Below are 2,136 nucleotides of genomic sequence, written 5' to 3'. Positions count from 1 at the left end.
CTAGTTAGTAATACACTGTGCAGATAGTTTAGAAAGAGACATACTGCAGCAGTGATGGAATTTAGATAGATATACCTAGTAATCAGTAGATAACTGCAAACATCAGAATATACTTCCAGCAATGTTTGGTTTTAGATATACCTAGTAATCAGTAGATAACTGCAAACATCAGAATATACTTCCAGCAATGTTTGGTTTTAGATATACCTGGAGATGGAGGAGAAAGGCGGGGTCAGTTCACAATCGATAACAGCAGAAGATAAAATCTAATAAATTCCGGTTTAACGCCAAAATATGGATACAGTGCACTTGTAAAATTATGCACTTATTAATATTATGCACCAGCAGCCTGCGGCCTGCAGCCTCTCATACTTTATATGAAAGTATCACTAAAGCCACCTGTGGTCACATATAGGGAGATCAAAATATTGATCTATTTATTAAAGAATTGATACCAGAAATAACTGTGGTATACAGGAGTGTGGTATAGGAATCTGTTAGGGGACCAAACAGAAATGTGGGAAGTTTTGAAAATGATAACAGTTATGGCAGACAGTGCAATATAATTGCTGCTTTACTCCCCAAATTTGTAGGTTTGTGCAAAAAGTTGCCCTGATGTTACCTACATTCAACAAGTGCCCTGCAGTATGGGGGTATGGCTCTCTATTTCTCTGACTTGTTGACTTGGATATAATAGGTCTGAAAGATATATTTAGTAGGGGTATTTCTATGTGGGCTAATATGTTTACCAGTTAGGACAAGCAGGTTACAAAAGGTAGCGTGAACCCTAAATACCCTAAATTGTGGATAAGTCACAGGTCAGCCACACTTCACAATTGACTTAAAAAAAGAGGCTTGCAATGACAGGGGAGTATCAAGGTGGCAATATTATCATGTGAAATCACCAACCTTGATTACAGTGCTCTCAGGCAGTGTTGCATAGCTGGCCTGCAGGGCTCTGACCTTATACTGGCCTCAAGTGATCACAGAGTGCACCACCTCCCTCACAAATCTTCCACTGTAATCATGCACTTTTGTATAAGGAGCTTGATAGAGGTTTGGGTGCTTGGGACACAAGTGACCACTCCATTCTGTGAATAGGCTGCAGCAGGGCCGTAACTAGGGTAGTGCGATCTGTGCCATGGCACAGGGCACCGCAGGGCAGGGGTTGCTGTTTGGACCTGTCAGTTTTCCTGTTTATTATCATTCTCACTTGTAGCTTCCTTTTCTTTTATCCCCAGCATCTCCTGGCCTCCCCTATCTCTTCCCCATGAGGCCATGGCCCTTTTTCAGGTGCACTATCTTATCTCTTTCAAGACTGCCTTATAGAAATGTTGTAGGGGAGGTGTCAGGAAGAGTATTAAAATGTAAGAATTAGGTAAGTGGTATGGCAATAGCTACAGGGAGGTGAAAGGGTCTTAAAACTCCTTGGAAAGATTTTTACCATTAGCAGCTACCTTTCCATGAATGCTTTACATTCTTAAGAGTACTCTGATGTCCCCAGGATTTAAACTTAGTGGAGGACTCACCTTAGTGGAGCTCCTCTACTTCGTGGCTTCCCTGAGGGTTTCCTACCTGTCCTGCATTTGGGCTCTGAGCTAACCCCTCAAACATTGCCAGACTTGTGGGCTGCCTATTGAGCAATCCAGCAGAGCTACAGGTGCATTTCTGACCATGGAAAGGATTCCCCCCCCCTCGACTGTGGCCTCCCTGCTGCACGTTGTGGCTATCTTACTGCTCTTGGCCTCTCAGTGACAGTGCTTGGGATCTTGGCACGGCTCTTCTCAGCACACCCGCCACAGTTCTCCTCACCGAATTCGCTGGGCTGCACATCTGAGTCCTGCTTCCCTCAGTGGCCGCTGTGGGTGTGTCTCTGGCCGCTGACACATCTCCTGTTGTAAGCTGGCCAAATTGCTCCCTGCTGTACTTGACTCAGCCTGCTCCTGCTTGTCAGCTAGAACCCTGGGTGAGTGCTACTGCTTAGCGGTACATTGTCTTCTGACCCCTGCCTCCTTCCTTCAGAATCCAGTGTTGGAGACTCTCCTTTTCTGTCTGCTGTATGTCCTTGGACCCAGCCTCTGTACTACATCACAGAATCACCCTAGCAAGCCCTAAGGGTTTGGAAAATGTTATTAC

The sequence above is a fragment of the Taudactylus pleione genome, unplaced genomic scaffold (genome assembly GCF_031769625.1).
Source record: "Taudactylus pleione unplaced genomic scaffold, aTauple2 ptg000179l, whole genome shotgun sequence".
Taxonomy (NCBI): Eukaryota; Metazoa; Chordata; class Amphibia; order Anura; family Myobatrachidae; genus Taudactylus; species Taudactylus pleione.
This window is presented reverse-complemented; position numbering follows the sequence as displayed.